The sequence below is a fragment of the Macrobrachium nipponense genome, chromosome 11 (assembly GCF_015104395.2).
Source record: "Macrobrachium nipponense isolate FS-2020 chromosome 11, ASM1510439v2, whole genome shotgun sequence".
Classification (NCBI taxonomy): Eukaryota; Metazoa; Arthropoda; class Malacostraca; order Decapoda; family Palaemonidae; genus Macrobrachium; species Macrobrachium nipponense.
The window spans coordinates 44,936,855-44,945,536 of record NC_061087.1 but is presented as its reverse complement, the minus strand read 5'-3'; positions in this window follow the sequence as shown (position 1 = coordinate 44,945,536).

Below are 8,682 nucleotides of genomic sequence, written 5' to 3'. Positions count from 1 at the left end.
GAAAAATAAAATTAACATAACAATTGTCAAAGTAAAAATTAGGTTGTTTAAATCATAAACAAATAGTCAAATCACCAATTCAAACAAGTTAAAAGAGAGAACTATTCAATGATTTGGTGATTGGTCATTTAAACTTTTCTCTGAATTTGTACTGTTGGGAAACAACTTGAAAGAATAAAGGGTCCAATTTATATATGCCCTGACCATTATTGAAGTTCTTTTGTTTGCAAAAAACATATGCAAGTTGTTTCTAGCAAATCTCTTGCAATCATATCTTTTTCTTTGAATAATGCCGCAATTTTGTACATGCGCTGTTTGGAGAATTTGTTCTTATACAATATCGATACTGAGAAATTCTTTTATCGATATCTTTTCCTGTTTGTCCCAGGTAGAATTTGCCACATCGCAAGGTATTTTGCAAACCACGTCCTCTTCTTGTTTGGGGCTTTGCACATAACCGTCTTTCCTACTGTGTTGGAGTAAGAAAATACCACTTAAAAGTTTAATAATCTCAAAGGATAAACAATGTCACTGAATGAAGGGTGGAATTGGAGAACCAAAGTATTACTCATGTCATATTCCTTTTTGGTGTTTGTTCTATAATAAGTTTCTTTAGCTAAGAATAAACATTCCTCTATTTCCCTGATCGAAAAGTTTTTCATGCCAATTCTGGTAATAATACTAATTACCTCGTCTAAATATTCAGGACTAACTAGTCTAAGTGCTCTTAAAAAGCGATATCTCAAAGCCATGTGCTTAACATTGCGCGTATGAGTCGATTTTGCATTGATCATTAGGTTGTTATTTGTAGCTTTTCTGTGAATGTTGAATTTTAGGCCATTACCTGTTCTTATTAGATTAGTGTCTAACATATTTATAGAGTTATTTGTTTCTTTCTCCATGGTGAATTTTATTGATGGTACTAAGGAATTAAGATCAGATAGAAATTTATCAGTGTCATGGTTTACACTCCAAACAGTAAAAGTGTCATCTACGTATCTAACCCAATAAACATCATCTGGTAATATGCTGTTGGCAATACGAGTTTCATAGAATTCCATGTATATGTTAGACTACACAGGAGAAAAACAGTTGCCCATTTGCATTCCAAATTTCTGCTTATAATAGCTATTATTAAAAACAAAACATGTATCTATTACACAGTCTAATTAATTTCAAAATGTCTGAAACAGGTATGGAAAAAACATTTATTTAGTTCCATATTTAAAAATTCAAGCAGATCTAAAACTGGTACACAGGTGAATAAACTTTGTACATCAAAACTAATTAAGTGACAATTTGGTTAATTTGTACATTTTGAACTGCATTAACAAGTTCCACTAAATTAGAAATATGGGAGTTAGATATAGTTCCTACAAGTGGTTTTAACAAATTTACGAGAAATTTAGAAAGACGATATTGTACACTTCCTATTGTGCTGATGATGGGTCGCATGGGATAACCATCTTTGTGGGTCTTTACTGTTCCGTATAAGTAAATTATCGAGCTACTAAAGTCTTTTATTCTCTTTTCTCCGGTGGACTATATTGACACACACACACACACACTCACACACACACACACACACACGCATATATATATATGATATATATATATATATATATATATATATATATATATATTTTATATAATATATATCATCTATTGAATGATCCATTTAATCTAACATGAAGAATGGTGTGAGATGGTAACAAGTTTTAAGTGCACAAATATTCAATAAGATTTTGCAAAAGAAGGTAATATTGATTTTAATCGTGACAACCAGTTTCTCAGAAATTCTTTTGGAGCAGAACACCCGGATCATTTTCTTAGAAGAGTTCTCCAGTCGAGGTACCATTGGAGAGCCAGGTATTTTCGCTATATCTTAAAAATTGCATATGGAACCATCAATCTCGTGTGATGCTTAATTTGAAACGTGATACTTGGTATACATTGTAGAATTAACATTAGTACAGCAAGATTTATTTATCTATTATTTGTTTACCGTGACCAGGGAAAAGCTTTACAAATAAGGCTATCCATAGCAACATAGAAGTAATTTACGTTGAGTAATTAATCTATTTTAAAAACCAACAAAAAGTAAGAATCTTAATTAAAACGATATTTTAGAGCATTGATGGAATTCATTCAGCACAGAAAGAAGAATAATTAGCAATACACGACCAGCTGTCTAAACTTTAAACTGCCCTGAAAGTGCTTGCATGACTTCGAATATATTCGATTACCCGTGTTTTGGTAACCATCCGAGTTTTAATTCAGCATGAGCAGACATATATATATATATATATATATATATATATAGTATATATATATATATATATATATATATATATATATATATATATATATGCGTGTGTGTGTGTGTGTATAATATGGAAGACGTTCGAGTATGACGTACTGTAGGCCTAATACAACTGTAAATGCTTTAGCCAGAACATTGACAACTACATAATCATTTAAAAGATTGTTAACATTCTCTTCGCATCGTGAATTACATGCCAAATGGGTTGTGCTTCAGAGCACAAAGGAACGCAAATTCCTACCTGATGGGGGACTGGATGCAAATGCTAATTTCTCCCTCGCAAAGCGCAGGGAATTTCTCGGTCTTCGAGGGAACGTTATTCAATCCCTTGATTTGTATTTTGTCCTAGATAGTGTCGCTGCATTGCGATTTAAATACATATATATCTATATATATATATTATATATATATATAATATATATAATATATATAATATATATATATATATGTTTATATATATGTATTTATATATATTATAAATTAAGATATATATATTACATATAATATTAATATGTAATATATAGTATATATATATGTATAATATATATGCATATATTATATATATATATATATCAATATATATATATATGTATATATATGTATAGTATATATGGTATATATATGTATATATATATATATATTAAAATATATACATATATTATATTATATTGGTAATATTTTATATATATTATATATATTATTATATATGTATAATATATATAATATATATTATAATATTATATATTAATATATATTTACAGGGTGTTTCGAAAATTGATATGGACAAAAACAAAAGTCATTCAGAACAGGTATTTATTTCAGTTTTTCTCTGAGTGTTTAATATTTTGTGTGGCCTCCATCTGCGTGTACCACAGCCTGCATTCTTGAGGGGTATGATTTCAGCAAAATGCTGAGACTCAAACTCCATTTCCCTGAGCACTTAGGGCACCTCTCTTTGCAGGTCCTCAAGGCTTGGTAGACCATCATAGTTCACTGTGCGAGCTTCAACACGAACCTTCAAGATACCACCAATGTTTTCACACACATTAAGTTCAGGGGAGATACCTGGAAATTCACTTGACGAGAAGAAATCGATACCTCTTTCGAAGCAGCCCCTGTTTTTGAAGAGCCTTGAAACATGGTGCCTTATCATGCAAAAATGTGACTTCTTCAACAGATAACACATTTTCAGGATCTTTGAGGAAAGATAATACTCCACCAGTAATCACAATTTCTCTGAAGTATTCGCCATTCTATGACTGTCCCTTTTCTTTGATGATCCACATTAACCGTTTGGCTGTGAAACAAAGAAAAATTCCCAAACATTCAGGAAATTCAGTCATATGGAATTTTGTTCCAGTACCTTTTAACAAAGGATTCCTCTCTTTTAATGTATTTAGCTATCCAGGAGCGTGAAATGAAGGATTCGCCAGCATCCCTGGCCTCTCTGAAGGTTAACAACCTGTATCTAACTCCGTCATTCAGTCTGAAAATACGAGAAATGTAAAATGGAAATAGCATAATATAAACTTAAGATAATGTACTTGGAGATAGGCTATATCAGAAAACATCATAACTTTCCATTTGTTCTGTGGAAGGGGACTCTAATTTCTAAACACCCGGTATATATATATATATATATATATATATATATATATATATATATATATATATATATATGTATATATACGTATATGTATATATATATATATATATATATATATATATATATATATATATATATATATATATATATATAGTATATATATGAAACCGAAGATCTGGTATTTGGTGACTGAAATTAGGTGATCTTCCTGATGTGATGCGTGACAAGAAATGGGAAAATACTCTTTTCCGTAAGAAAGTCACTTCGTAAGTGGAGCACAATACTCATGGTCCAACATGAGAAATATTCAATATTGTATGTTCGTGCTGAATTACGACTTGGACATCAGCTGAAGTATTTTTCGCCATATGTTTCAGTAAAGTAGTAGAAATATTAAGGATGGTAACCAAAACACGGGAAATCAAATATATTCGAAGTCATGCAAGCACTCTCAGGGCAGTGTAAAGTTTAGACAGCTGGTCGTGTATTGTTAATTATTCTTTCTGTGCTGGTAACTGGTTAATTGATACAACGGAGTTTAATATGTATTACCTTCACTCGAAGGCACTTTCTAGCAAACTTCAAACAATGGAAGAGATTACTGTATTTATAATTGGAATAACTTTGTTGCCTTTGTAACGTTTTTTTTTTTTGGGGGGGGGGTGGGTTGGGGGAGGGAGGTTTATTCATTTGTTATGCGCTCAAATTTTAAGCAACAAAAGCTCCTTAATATTGTTTCCTTCATCGAATTCATTCCATCTTGTGATTAACTTACACCAAAAGTGTAAGTTATTCCCTTGTCTAGGTCGGCGGGCGAAGTGCCCATTCAGGGTCATATCTTGGGAAATAGGGGCATTTACGAAAAAAAATACAAATGGAAAACCTCTGTGGTGTACAAAGCTGGAATATATTTTGAGGTCTTAATTAGATATGGTTACAGCACTTGCTGAAAAGGGTTAAAAACTGTTACTCAGGAGGAAGTGGAACTTAGAATAATAAAGGAAATTAAAATAGTAAGGCGAGGACAACTTTGAAGGACCAGCAATTCATGGAGAATGGCCGTACAAAAAGACATGAACTAAATAAGAGCTCAAAAAAGAAGGGAAGAGAACCACTGAAAGGGAAGTCCTGAATCAATACATTCAAGATGATAGTAAATTCTGAATCTGCTGAGTTTTATTTGTTTCGAATATATGTAAATAAGGATCGCGCCTTCCTCTGTGAATAAAAGAAGCGAAATATAGTTCATAGAATCACTCGCTGTCACTCGAACAAATATTACCAGTTACTAAAGAGTAGAGTAATAAAGTTTTGGTGTCATGAAGTTACATTAAATTGGTTAAGCACCTCATTTACTGAGCGCGTATTTCTGGGTACAGCGTAGACCTTTTCTCTTTTTTTTTAAAGGCTTTCTTTCATAGTTGTGAAAAATGAGGTCAAGAATGCATTATATGATATAAGTATCTATTCATCCACTTACTTATTCACTGAATATTTCATTCCTAATCATTATTATAGTTTGAATCAATGTTCACAAAGAGATGGCTCAGTATTTTACAAAACAGATAATAAATTAAATCTGTAACAATATTAGTCAGAATTTGTATCCTATTTTAATGGGATTTTATTTGTTCTTACTCCGTTGTTTATAAAGGTCTGCCAAACACTAATATATACATACATACATACATCATACATACACACACACACACATATATATATATATAGGGTATATGTATATATATATATATTATATATATATATATATATATATACATATATATAGATATATCATAGTATATATATATATATATATATATATATATGTATATATATATATATATATCTAGGTATAGATATAGATATATATATATGATGAGATATATAGAATTAGAGCTATATATAGATAGAGATATAATATATACATATGATATATAGTAGAGAGATATATAATAGATATATTATTATATAGATTATATATATAGAGGTATATATGTATAGATATATATTAGAGATCGAGATATATAATATATATATGTAGTATAATATATATAGATATATATATATACATCTAATATATAGTAAGATGTACTATACATATGTATATATTATATATATATATATATATATATATATATATATATATATATATACTATATATATATATATATTTGCAATCTGATAATATTTCTTCACTTTCATATTCGAATTGTGTAAGCCCATTTGGTTTTGCAATCCTCAATCATGCAACCTTTTCTCTCAAGTAAAGTTAGTCCTACAAATTAATGACAAATATAACTCTCTCTCTCTCTCTCTCTCTCTCTCTCTCTCTCTCTCTCTCTCTCTCTCTCGTCTCTCTCTCTCTCTCTCTCTCTCTCAATAGTCTGCTTTCTGGCAAAGTTGATGCATAAAACGACGTTTTAAGATCTAATTTCCGATAGACCCAGCACTACGTGATACTCTAAATTTTTACAATACCTTTATATGATACTCTAAACTTATACAATTCCTCTAGAGGAACGTGAGATCGAGAATTATGCGGAAAGAGTCTGCTATAGTTGAAATGAATAAAGTTCGCCGTGACCAGGAACTGTGACACGGTGAAGGTTGTGAAATAAATTCATTCGTCTGGTACTTTTGTGTGCGTGGTTATTGGTACCTAATTCTTCCTCGCATATCTTTTTGTGGCTTTATCTTTACACGAATCTCCACTCATTGCCAGCCACCCTTCCCATAACTCTCTTCGATGTAGGCCTGAGCATTCTAGGAACTTCTGGTACCCACAGGAGCCCAAGTGACACTAACATGTACTGTTCTTTCAGGGCTTGTGTGAAGGACGCATCTATACTATCTCCAACTCCCTTTCATTAATCATTTACTCGTGGATCCTCCTTAGTTTTTCTTATGATTTTTTTTTAATCTTGCCATCTGACATTCTATCCTACGATCTGACTCCTACCTTTCTTGAATCTTTATTCATATATCAATAAAAGCTTTTAGGTATGGTTTCACAGCCATACATAGCTTCATGTCTGTATAGTAATAAAGTCTATTATACTTTGTAAAACTTACTCTCGTATGCAATTTCAATTTGTTTGATTTCCAAATCGTATCTAACCTACCCATGGTTGAGCGTTTTTAAATCAAGAGCTCTTGTACTTAGATATCATCGCTCCTGAAATATTGAACACATATCAATTATTTCTTCAATGTACATACTCTGTCCTCATGATTTTTTGAAAGTTTATTTTCAGCAATTTTATCAAGCAAGAATTGTGAATCTGGCGGCGTTTTGCTAATTAAAACTGCATCATGTGCATGCTCTAAGAAGTTCATGTTTCTATTGTTACTCCATTCTATACCGTATCTTCCATCTTCCACTCTTTTTCATTACGAAAAAGGCAAACAGCAAATATGAAATAATATTCCCTTGTAGCTCCCTATTATTTGCTGCAAAATCACTTGATAAGACCCCATGAACTTAAACTTTACATATATTTCATTTATCGGTAGGTAATTTCAATTAGCTTTACCTATTCTTTACAAATGCCATAGTCAAACAATATCTCCTATGTCATGTCGGTGGACGCTATCAAACTCCTATTTTTAATCAAGAAAAGACACCTTGTCCAAAATCAGCCTATCTATCTCTAAGTTTTTATCATTCTCTTTCTCCAGTTTACAAAGAATATGCAAACGAATATGTGCACTGAATCAGACATGATTACCATGCAACTATAGTTACCGCATACAGTCAGGGGACCTTTGTATAGTACCTTAACTATGATTTCTACTTCCCATTCATTGAGGTTTGATTCATCATTCCTAATTTTTCAAACCATATGATATGGCATTTCACTTTCAGCTTAAATCTTCTTTAGTGATCTCATTATAACCTGATGTTTTCGATCTCTTAAGGTTTTCATAGTTGATTTTGCTTCAAAAGCTGTGCATTCATATGTTATCCCATTCAGAACTTCGCCAGTACTTAGTATTGCAATCAAATTATCCCCCGAATATCTTATACTCATGATCTGAAAAAATTTTTTTTGCCAATCGCTATCTTTCTTCCTTTACAGATTTTATTGTTGGCCAATCACTCCTTTTGACGGACATTTTCCTTTATTTCAGTTCGGCTGCATATTTAATTCAGAAGTTTATGAATTATTTGTCAACATCATCAGCCTGGTTGTCAAAATATTTCTTCTGATCTCTTCTTGATATTGATTTTCCTTTAACTGCCTTGTTGGTCCATTTCACAGTGTTTCTAACATGAATGTATGGAAAATATACAATTGTTATACATAGCTTAGGTAACATACAAACTGCCATGAAAAGCATTCCTGATTGCTGAAATGAAATGCACGAAACAATAAAAAAAAAAAGTAAAACAGTGTAATATAAAGCGAAAGAAGCTGAATGCTGAAATAAACAAATTTTAATAATGCATGAAGCTTCTACCCTAGCTTCCCTACTTTCAAAAATAACGTTTCCAATATTTCACAGAACAGTTTTAAAACATTTGCCTTTTAATAAAAAAGGGTTGCTGCCATATGCATAAGTACACAAGACCCACAGTAATAAAGATCAGTGACCTTAACATAAATAAACTAGTAAGATAATAATTGTGAACAATAACCTCAATCGAAATGCACCAGCTGAGCAGTTATCATAATTAAGCCACAATATATAAGTACAGTGGCAAGACGGCCGTAATGACTGATGCCCTTAACATAAATACGTTAAGCTTTGT